Genomic DNA, 11,296 nt, shown 5'->3' with positions numbered 1-11,296 from the left:
GACACAATATATGCATATAATGGATCTGTTAGTTATTATATAATGGATCTGAATGTAGTTTAGGTTGTAAATTAGGTTATATATATATACGTATCTGAATGTAGGTAATTAGGTTGTAAATTAGGTTGTATATATGTATCTGAATGTAGTTACTTAGGTTGTAAATTACAGAGTTACATATATGTTAATAAAGTTACAGAGTTCTGATTTCTGTTCTACTGATTGTGTGAACTGATTGTCTATAATATGTTCTGTTCTACTGATTGTCTATAATATGTTCTGTTCTACTGATTGTCTATAATATGTTCTGTTCTACTGATTGTCTATAATATGTTCTGTTCTACTGATTGTCTATAATATGTTCTGTTTTACTGATTGTCTATAATATGTTCTGTTTTACTGATTGTCTATAATATGTTCTGTTCTACTGATTGTCTATAATATGTTCTGTTCTACTGATTGTGAAGTGATTTTGAATCAAAATAATTTTGGATACAAAGATAAAAGACAGCGCTTTTTAAAAAATATGCCATAAAAGGCTAAAAAGCGCTTTTCATTTCAAATAATTAATTTACAGCGTTTAAAAAAAAAACACACACACACATTTTACAACGCTTTTTTTAAAAAGCGCTGTAAAATGTTGTTCTAAAGCGCTTTAATGGTGCACCTTTTACAGCGCTTTCGTAAGAAAGCGCTGTAAAATGTACAAGAAAAGCGCTGTAAAATGCAGACCCATAATATGAAATTATGGGTGGGCATTTTACAGCGCTTTTTTGAGAAAGCGCTGTAATATGCACACCCATATATGAAATTATGGGTGGGCATTTTACAGCGCTTTTTTGAGAAAGCGCTGTAATATGCACACCCATATATGAAATTATGGGTGGGCATTTTACAGCGCTTTTTTGAGAAAGCGCTGTAATATGCACACCCATATATGAAATTATGGGTGGGCATTTTACAGCGCTTTTTTGAGAAAGCGCTGTAATATGCACACCCATATATGAAATTATGGGTGGGCATTTTACAGCGCTTTTTTGAGAAAGCGCTGTAATATGCACACCCATATATGAAATTATGGGTGGGCATTTTACAGCGCTTTTTTGAGAAAGCGCTGTAATATGCACACCCATATATGAAATTATGGGTGGGCATTTTACAGCGCTTTTTTGAGAAAGCGCTGTAATATGCACACCCATATATGAAATTATGGGTGGGCATTTTACAGCGCTTTTTTGAGAAAGCGCTGTAATATGCACACCCATATATGAAATTATGGGTGGGCATTTTACAGCGCTTTTTTGAGAAAGCGCTGTAATATGCACACCCATAACTCATATAATGGGGTGCATATTACAACGCTTTTTGTGAAGAAGCGCTGTAAAATGTGCATAACAAGCGCGCATTGTATTTACATGTTTTATAGCGCTTTTTTAAAAGCGCTGTTGTATCATTTACAGCGCTCGTTTCCACAGCGCTTATTTTTTTAAAAAAGCGCTGTAAATGGCTTAAAAAAAGCGCTGTAAAATGCGTTTTTTCGCGTAGTGGTTACAAATAATATTTAAGTTATCAATTAAATAATTTTGCAAAATAAATATCAATACCACTTATAAAATCTATCATACTCTTATAGCTCATACATCATTCTATTTGCTAAATTCAAAATTATTTTTAAATAAAACCACTTTAACATAAAATTTTTCACTTTAACATAAACTTCGTCAATTTTATTAATATGACAATAGTGTTAGAAATTAGAAAAAGAACAATCTCTAGAAAGTTTAGGATGTACAATTTTTAATTTAACCAAAAGTAACTCATGTGTTTCAATTTTTACCAAAAGGCATCAGATGTACAAAAAGGGACAGCTACAGCTGGATCAACTTGTGACATGTTTTAACATATGAATAAAGGGTCAAATGAAGTTGGAAAAAATTTGAAACTTTTATTGAAAATAGAAAACACGTTTAAAAGTTATTTCCATGACAAAATTCAAAACCAATAAATTATAACAATTCACGCACTGGGACTGACTTACAAATAAATTTATGTAGCCTAAAAAGCATTTCTACAACCATAAATATCATAAAACATTTCTTCAATTTCCCCACTCTTTAAAATCACATATCATTCTAAATGGATTATAATCTTGTTTTATAAATAAAATCATATTATTGTTCAATAAAAAGTGCAAAGAATAAACTAGGAAATAATAGAATGTTTCTTACTTGTGATGATAACTGATCTTTAAGGTGTCTTTACCATAGTCACCTAATTGCAACTCATTTTCTTAACAACGTGGGACTTCTCATAAAAAACATTTTAAAAAAATTGAACCCACCTCAGGTTCGGACTTGGATATATGCACCAAAGTAACTAATTCGTTTTACAAATTAAGCTACAAGATTACTTGTGTATAAATTTCATCTATTCTTAGATAACATGGTCAAAAGTTCATTCATTTAGTGAAATTATATGGATAAAATAATTTGATACATATGAAGAATAAAATATTAATACATAGGATAAACTAAGTCATAATGTTAATCAAGCTCCTTTGACTTTCCATAACTCCTATTCATAATTAATATATTTTTCACTTACATTATATTATTTATGCATGTTCGATAAAATCTTAATAAAAATAAATCATATAAAGTGACACATATAGATATATATTTTTCACCACCAAATACTTAGAATAGTATCATTAAATCATGACTAAAGTATGGCAAGATTAAATCCATATATATCTAGTTGTTGGTTAAAATAATAAAATTTGCACTAATAATTAATATAAATTTAATTTCTAAAATATAATTGGGTAAGGAAATTTCTACGTCTTAAAAATATTTACATATGATGAAATTTATACATAAAAATTCTTGTATCCTTTCTATTTATCTATATCTGTCTCTTTGTTATTTTAATTTAAATTCTTTATGACTCAACTTTATTTTTACTAAAACTATTTTATAATCATAATTTGATTAATTTGATAAAAATATATCTTTTTGGTTAAGAGACTCAATTAATATTCAGAAATGAAAAACACAATTTAAACCCCTTTTCTTATGTTTTCCAACACATTCAATATCTCATTGGCTCACAAAATATGGGTTTATGGTACCCTTAAGGGCACTTTGATTAGGATCCGATTTTGATTTTGTGGAATGCAAATTGGACCAAAAAGTACTAGTGGGACGTGCTACTTATAGTATTATTCTTGAAACGGTTCCAATTAAATGCGACAACCCTAGTGCCATAAACCTCACAAATAAATTTGGTTTATCACTCTCGGACTAAACACATTGAAATTAGACCATTTTATTAGGGATCATATTCAAAAAGCTGATTACTTGAATAAGTTTGTAGAAACATCTAAACAACTCGCATACATTTTTAATAAACCGCTCCCAAAGAAATTTTTTTTCTTCATAAAAACCGAATTAGGAATTTTGAATCAATCGAGCATTGAGTGATTGTATGTGGTTGCATTTTTTATTTTAAACTTTACTGACTTTTGGGTTAAGTGTGCTAACAAGTTTATGCAGGTTTTGTGTCCCAATTATTGTCAAAAGAATAGTATTTTTTTGGTGCAATACAGAAAAATAAGCCAATTTTGTGCTTGAACGGACTCTAGGTCTACATTTGTGCGTGTGTCAACATAATCGACTATTGGCTCTCCATAACTGACTATTCCTTCATTGAAAAGAGAAAACTTAGTCCATAAAGTATGAAAAACGACACAACAATAATAATTACAATAATCGATTATGCTCACGGTTTTTTACTAATTTAAAAAAGCACTACACAACCATCAATGCTAAGTGCATTTTAAAAAATAACCGATTATTCAAGAAGAAATAATCGATTATTTTCCTGGTCTCCATAGATTCAAAAGGTGCTCAAAATAATCAATTATTGAATATTCCATAATCGATTGTTTTCAAGCTCCAATCAAAGCACGACATGTTAGAGCATAATAGATTGTTATACATAAATAATTGATTATACATAAATAATTGATTATTTTGGAAATTATAATGCTTGGAATTCGATGTCTTTGTATTTTTTATGTTGCTCCATCCTTGCTTTGCAGAAATCGTTTCCTCTCTTCATTCTTCATCATCTTAACAATTCATCTAATTCATCATCCTCACTCATCCATGGCTCCCAAAAGACAAAGTGCAAAATAATGGTGAACCTCTGATAATGGCTCAATCAAAGTTCTTCTCCAACACTTTTCATCTAGAAGCATTTGTAAAATATATATTATAGGGAGAAAAATGCTCAATAACCCAAATTTATACCCAAATTTATGGACTTTCAGTTTCTTACCCCTATTGGATAAAATGTTGGACTCACCAACTTCCTTTCTATACTAGAAGATGTTTATCCATAATTAACTTGAGTTTTCTATGCAACCTCACATTCACTAATGGTATTATGACTTTTGAAGTTTGTAACGAATCCTTCTTTATCTGGTTTTGAACATCGGCCATATTTTGGGACTACTGATAACTATTCATCATATGCATATTTTACATTGTTTTTAGTCTTATTTATCTTTATTTATTAGTTAACTTAAGAAGTTTATTAGATGTATTTGTTGATTTTAGCTCTTGGATTTAATGACATGTTTATGCTCTTATTTCCTTGATTAAGTAGATATTTTTCATAATTTTGAGTTGTTTATTTGTTTTAGTGCAGTGTTGAATTTTGGTGAGAAATCAACATGGTCTATGTAGGGTATTACGATCATATATGGAGTTTTAGACGTCAAATTGGAGTCAAACCAAGTGCATAGGAAATCTAAGATCCATAGCTACAACTTTCATGAAAACACCAGAACAGAATTCAGAATCAAAAGAGGAGAAAATGTAGTAAACGCGAGACAACATATGTTGTGCGCTTGAAGCTAGCGCAAATACTTGTACTCGGGGCACATTTCTATAGTATTTTTACATCCTGTTTTTGCCTAAGTGCTCCTGGAGCGCACATGCTTGCACCTAGGGCACATGACGCGCATGCAAAATGCATAAAAGTATGTTTTTCTCACCTTTTAGGTATCTCTTTTTGGCTATTTTCTCAATGGTTCTAACACCACTAAAGAAGTCTTATCAAGAATCATTCATGAATCTTTCTTGTAATTCTTCTTTAATCTCTATCTTTTATATCTTTGTCATGAGTAACTAAACCGTATTTGTTAGGGATGAGTGAAACAATATTATCTTTCTCTTATTATATTAGGTTATATTTGACTTTTTAATGGTTATTATTAACCTAACTCATCAAACTTATTTTATTTTCTTACAACATTTTTTTATACAAGATCTAGTTAATTATATATTAATTTTAATTTATTACTTTTCCATTAAAATAATATTTTCCAAAATATAAAATTAAAATATTAACATATTTTGAGAATAGTTAAAATGACAAAATAAATAAATATAAAATTCCTATTTTATTTTAACCAGTAAATCAAATAAATATTTATAAAATAGGTACATCATAACAAGCACACATATAAAACAAATTAAGCTCAATATTACTAATATTTCAAAATTAATATTTTACAAAATAGATTAAATATAGTAATTAAATTTTTTTAAAATATAACAATAATAGAAAAACTCTCATATTCAAAACTATTACTATACTTGTTAATTTATGCATTTTAATACCAACAGCACGTTCTAACAATTCTATAGTAAAAAAAAAGATACTTTAAAATATTTATAATATATTCAAAATAATTATTTCTAAAATAATTAATTAAAATAACAAATAGTTAGAAGTAATTAAAATATAATTTTATGTACATTTATTGTTTAGTCAAATGCATATGAAAGTATTTTCACAATTATCAATGAATATATACACGTAAAATCACCTAAAGTCTTATTCAGTAAAATCCTCACACTAAAATTCTATTATTTTTAGAAAAATTAATAAAATAATTTAATATAATATTTATAGTTTATACTACTCATTAAATTAAACATGTATAAAATTATCATACCACAACAAACACATATAAATAAAATTAATCAACATATATTTTAAAATAATTTAAAACCAAATTAATTATTTAAAATTCTATTTTATTAATAAAATAGTTTATTATAAAAACTGAGGTGTTACAGGCGGCGGTGACGGCCGATCGTCGTTCCGATGAAGGCGACAACTTAAGCCTCATCTTCCTCGTTTTGGTTTCCTTTGCATTTTGTTTGTTTCTCTTTTGATTTATTGCTAACTTTTCTATGATGTATTCATTCCTATTCATGGGATTACAATTTCTAATGTTGAAAATTGAAGGAGACAAAAAAGAAAACAATAAGTATGACAGCACAAGGTTTGAACACCATGAACATAATTTATTTATTTATTTGTATGTATATTTTATGTAATAGCAAAAAGAAAATATGTATATATACAATATTAATATTAAAGAGATTTATAATACCTTGCTTGTATGTTGTAATTTCTTCTTCCTTTTCTATGTTGTTTCTCTTCTATGTCTCACACTCTATGTTTCTTTATTTTTATTTTTTTCTTCGGTTGAAAAAACTCGTCTTTCTTTAGTGATTTTTTGTTCGTAATTTATAGACTTAAATGATGAATGTGCGTGTTCATGAGATAAAATTGAGTTATGGGTTTTTGTTTGTTATTGTTTTGTAATAAAAATTTAGCCATATCAGATAACTAGAGAAAAAGATGGCTCATATTTTTTATTGAATGTACTAATGGTGAATATGACAGAGAAAAGAAACAAAACTAAAATAAGAGAGGAAAACTACTTCTTGAAGCCGAAAAACAGAGGGAGAAGTACAAGGAAACATGCTAAGGAAATAAGGAAGTTGGGGGAGGCATGTAGCAGGAAAAAAACTGTACTTTTTTTTTAATTTAATTTTTGGTGTTAATTGTAAAGTAATGGGAACCCATATAAACATAGAATTAATATTGAACATAATATATAAAATGACGATTTTTTAGATTTAATAATATTAAGTGTAAAATGTTTATTGAACATATTATTATTTATTTTTATTGGAATTATTTTTAATTGGTCGGATAAAATTGAGGTATTACACTGTGTATCAAAGGCAACATCTTGGAATAAGTTGCAATCTTTAGAGCGAGCGAAACATGAGCTTCAAAAGCAACTCGAATAAAAACTTTAGAGTATTGTAGTAGGAGCTATAGAGGCATGCTTCAGTCTCTAGAGGTAGACACATAGAAGCTTCAGAGGCACGCTAGGTAGATGCTTCTGAGGAAAATCATTAGATGCAGATGCGTGCACACAACAACGCGTGTAACAACAAGAGTCCGAACGTTGTGTTGACTTTGACTTTACTTGACTATGATGACTTCGTTTCCTTTGATATTGTCTCCTCTATTTCCTGGTTCTATTTACTACACACTCAATGAAGTCATTAGTGCAATAATTATTCTCACAAAGTAATTATTCTCATTAGTGTCTTGTTAGTAATTGTTATGATTTATTATTAAATTAATAATTATTTTATGTATAAATAAATTAAACTAAATTTTATCACACTCTATTTTACTTGAATAATTATAATCTTTATTTTTATTTAATTTTTTTAGTGTGACAATTACACGAGGATGATTTATGATGTGATTATTTTCTAAATGGACTATTGTGCAATTTTTATTTGATTAGTTTCGATAATCATGAAATTGATGTGTTAGATATGCTTGTTTTATTTTGTTATGTGTGGGTGGTATTCTTGTCTTACTTGATTTATTTTGGTTGATAAAATATTAGTTGAATTATTTAATTAAATTAGAATTTATAAAAGTTATATTGTTTGTTAGTTTTATTTATGACCAAATAAGTATTTATTTTAGGAGATATTATAGAGTTAGTGAAACCCAACCTTTATATATAAGTGTTTTGAAAATATTTTTGGTCCATCCTAAAAATGAAAACTAGTGACTTAACTCATTCTTTTATTCTCCTTTATGACAAGATTTTATGTCAATTCACGGTGTTTCTTGGCATAATGTGTATTAACTCATTTTTAACACCTTTAATTTATTTTTTAAATGAAGATTATAAATTTAATTATAAGTTTTTTTTGTGCAATTAAGAGAGGACACAAAAAGACTATTGTCCTTTTTGTATCTCATGCATTCATCTCTTTTAAACTAAAATTATAATTTTATTTTAATTGTCAACAAAAATAATTCTATGAACTTTTTAGTTTCGTAACTATTAGATAAAAAAAAATTAAAAGGGTGATGTGACAATCTCTAATTTATTTATTTAATTAAAATGGATGGTGTGACACCCTGCAATATATGGTGAACTTTATTAGTTAATCCTAATTAACTCATACACATAAATACACATGATTTCAATTGACTTTGTAACAACCTAATAAAATTAAATAAATAGTAATTATTGATAGCATAATTTTGGAATTAAGTGCACTTCAATTTTAGACAAGAACTCAATCTTAATATTGCAACGTAAATCACTATTATGTTCATACATTTCCATTAGGCCTCTTGCTGTCACACCTATTTGTCATTCGTATACTCCTAAAATAATTTTCTAAGTCATAAATCCCAATATCTATCGGTGTTGAATTCATCATTGCCTCATAAGCTATTTCTCGTGCGAATTTAGAGATGTTAAGAAACAAGGTGTCTAAGGTAAGGGTTTTTCCCCATGCTGAGTTAGGCTAGATATTAAATTAGCAATTCATAAGATATTGATATGATGTCTGGATGTCTTAAAAGAAAAAGGTTGATTTTATTTTCGTCATAAAGAAATTAACTATAATGCTTTGATTGTTTTTTTTAATACCTCTATCTTGATGAAATTAATTATAAAGTTATATTTTTATTATTATATCTTGATAAATATGTTTGTAGTGAAAATGTTTAGTGTTTTACGTGTTTTAGAGTATTTAATTATAAAGTTATAATTTTTATAATGATGTAGTTAGTAATATATTTATTATGATGTATTTGATTTCAAGTGTTGACTTTTGAGTATTCTAAATTTAAAACTTGGCTTTTATGAACAATATATGTGTCTTGAGAAAATTGAAGAAAATTTTATATCTCTTTAATTTTAATAATATGAGAAAATTGATTATTGAATGCATTAATGAATAATCCATTTTTAGAATGCTGAAAACTTTATAGTGAAAGGAATGAAATTTATGTTGTTATTGTATTCTTGGTGACATGAGTTTTAATGGTTATCAATAACACGTAGTCAAATCGAATCTTATGGATTATTAAAATGAAAGTGGTGATTTTGAGATATTTGTTCACGTGCATATTTGATGTGTTCAAGTTATTGAACTATAACTATGAACATCCATGACAATATAAATTTGATGTCTTATGTGATTAAAAAAATTTAATCTAAAATATTTTATCTTTGTGGTTGCCTAAGTGGCTGGTGACTTGTGTTTTAAATATCATTATCGTGTGGTTGCCTAGGTGGCTGGTGATTTGTGTTTTAAATATTATTATCTTTATGGTTGCCTAAGTGGTTGATGATTGGTGTTTTAAATATTGTTATCTTTGTTGTTGCCTAAGTGGTTGATGATTGGTGTTTTAAATATTGTTATCTTTGTTGTTGCCTAAATGGCTGATGATTTGTGTGATTATTTAAGTGAGTGGTGACATGATCATTTTGAGCATCATTATCATTTCATGACATATCATATGCATTTTTATGGACGCCTGTGTGGTTGGTTTAATTTTTCCTCATTGGTATGGGTGACTTCTGGGTGGACGCATGTGTGGCTGATTATATTCGGATCATATATATTTAGGAGCATGCATAACTTGCATACATTTTATTGTTATTTTTATTTTGATATAATTATTTGTTCTACGGTTGCTACTTGATTTATTTAGATATATTTTATGATTTTTGATACCATTTGAGAACTATTAAAGAATCAATTTCTTTAAATCTTTTATTACGAAAAGATTTTATATTCATATTTTATGGCTGTTAATTTATTATTTGGTTTAATATTTGCAGTGGGATGAACTGACCCCTTACACCAACATTTAGGTACTAATGCATGAATGATGTTTGATTGGTGCACGCGCGGGGAAAATGAGACTTTTACTTAAAAATAATGTTTTGTATTACTAAAAATTTTTTGGTACATTGTAAAGTTATTTATTCGTCATCACTAACTTTTAATAGAAATGTGGAAGTGAGATTTCATCTAGTAAATAATTGAATGTCATTAATTTCAGTCAACCTTGTTTCTTTTGAATTTCACTTAAAGAGAATTTATTTTATTTTGGATCATAAATGAATATCGATCTAACAATTGGAATATTAATTTTGCAAATGAATAAATAAATAATATTTTAGTAAATTACATTATGTTCTTTTACGAAAAAAAATATATCAAGTTATTTTCTTACGCATCTTCAATTTATTACATGATGAACTACTCATAAGAAAAAACAAATTAGTTGTTTCTAAAAGAAAATAAATCTTTTTAAGTAATATTTGGATCAAAAATTTGGGACGTTACAACATTTGTTATCAACAAAACATTATAAAGGGTTTGTTCTTAGAACTAGCTGAATTCCAACAATCTTCCTCTTTTTGATGATGACAAAATAATAATTTTTTTGAACAATTTATTTAACAATAAAAATAAAGTAAAACAATAACAATCAGCAAAACTCTCCCTAACTCTAAGCATATATTTAAAAGTAAGAGTCATAAGAAAGATTCTGACAATTTTTCAAAGTATATACTCCCCCTTTTAAAATGTTTTAAATCAAAGTATATACAATTTTTTTTAAGATTGTTTGCAAAACCTCGTCTCCCCCTTTTGTCATCACACAAAAAGAATGAATGGTTGTTAGTCAGAGCATTCCCCGTAAATCATACACCAACAACAAGATTGAATTGCAAATGACTAGAAAGTCAGTACAGATCAAATGTATCTAAGCAAAACATATATAAGTTTAATTACTAATTTTATTCTACCACAAAAAATGCATACATAAACCAGAACATCTTTCTGAAACAAAAACCAAGTTTAGATTTTTCTTACTAAGATCAAATATGTCTTTAACAAGGGGTTTTGTAAAAATGTTACCCCACAAATGACCAGTGTGAATAAATTGAATATTTAAAATACCCTTTTAGAAAAAAAAAATTATAATAAAATGATGTTTGATTTCTATATGCTTTGTCCTATAATGCATAATTGGGTTCTTAGTTAACCAAATTGCTGATGTATTACAACAAAAATTTAAGAAT

General features: G+C 27.5%; 4 non-coding genes across 4 annotated transcripts; all 4 read left to right on the top strand.

Moving 5' to 3' along the window:
- The first annotated feature begins 745 nt into the window (after positions 1-745).
- Positions 746-875, top strand: LOC113788214 (small nucleolar RNA SNORA69). The gene has a single exon (XR_003474713.1). It is a non-coding gene; the product is annotated as a small nucleolar RNA SNORA69 (small nucleolar RNA).
- Positions 876-877: 2 nt separating this feature from the next.
- On the top strand, positions 878-1,007 carry LOC113788215 (small nucleolar RNA SNORA69). The gene has a single exon (XR_003474714.1). It is a non-coding gene; the product is annotated as a small nucleolar RNA SNORA69 (small nucleolar RNA).
- A 68-nt stretch (positions 1,008-1,075) lies between these two features.
- On the top strand, positions 1,076-1,205 carry LOC113788213 (small nucleolar RNA SNORA69). Its single transcript, XR_003474712.1, has one exon. It is a non-coding gene; the product is annotated as a small nucleolar RNA SNORA69 (small nucleolar RNA).
- Positions 1,206-1,208: 3 nt separating this feature from the next.
- On the top strand, positions 1,209-1,338 carry LOC113788212 (small nucleolar RNA SNORA69). The gene has a single exon (XR_003474711.1). It is a non-coding gene; the product is annotated as a small nucleolar RNA SNORA69 (small nucleolar RNA).
- The last annotated feature ends 9,958 nt before the right edge of the window (positions 1,339-11,296 follow it).

Source organism: Cicer arietinum, chromosome 5, assembly GCF_000331145.2.
Source record: "Cicer arietinum cultivar CDC Frontier isolate Library 1 chromosome 5, Cicar.CDCFrontier_v2.0, whole genome shotgun sequence".
NCBI lineage: Eukaryota > Viridiplantae > Streptophyta > Magnoliopsida > Fabales > Fabaceae > Cicer > Cicer arietinum.
Note: the sequence above shows the minus strand (reverse complement) of the source record. Positions and strands in the feature narration are given on the sequence as shown.